This window comes from Otolemur garnettii, unplaced genomic scaffold (assembly GCF_000181295.1).
Source record: "Otolemur garnettii isolate 467f Iridium unplaced genomic scaffold, OtoGar3 scaffold00082, whole genome shotgun sequence".
In the NCBI taxonomy this organism is placed as follows: domain Eukaryota; kingdom Metazoa; phylum Chordata; class Mammalia; order Primates; family Galagidae; genus Otolemur; species Otolemur garnettii.
The window spans coordinates 6,001,755-6,002,331 of NW_003852477.1; positions in this window are offsets into that span (position 1 = coordinate 6,001,755).

Genomic DNA, 577 nt, shown 5'->3' on the forward strand with positions numbered 1-577 from the left:
CCTCATTGTTTCTTCCACTACTGTGTGATATTTCATGTTATGAATGTACTGTGATTCATATAGCGAGTGCCCTGTTGCTGGGCCTATACTTTCTTTTCTGTTTTTTGCTGTTAAAAAACAATGCCATGCTGAATATCCCTGCACACTGTCCTTGGTATGTGTGCCAACTTATCTGCGGGGTAAATTGATAAAATCAAAAGGTAAGTGAATTTAATATTTTGATAGAAATTGGAAATGTGGTTGCCAGAATGTGTATACAAATGCCCCTGAATCCTCTGTGGAATTATTTTGTCTTTTCTGATAAATAAAAATGATCTTAATTTTTAACTTGTATTCAGTTATTAGTGAAACTAAACATCACATCCCATATTTAAAAGCCATGTGTATTTCTTTTCTGTGAATTGCTTACTCATGTTCTTCAGTAGCATTTCTATTGAGCCTTTAAAAAATCTGTTTGTACAAATTTTCTATAAAGAAATGTATCGGATCCCCAGCCCGGACCCGCCAAACAACAATGATGGCTGCAACCAAAAAATAGCCAGGCGTTGTGGCGGGCGCCTGTGGTCCCAGCTACTTG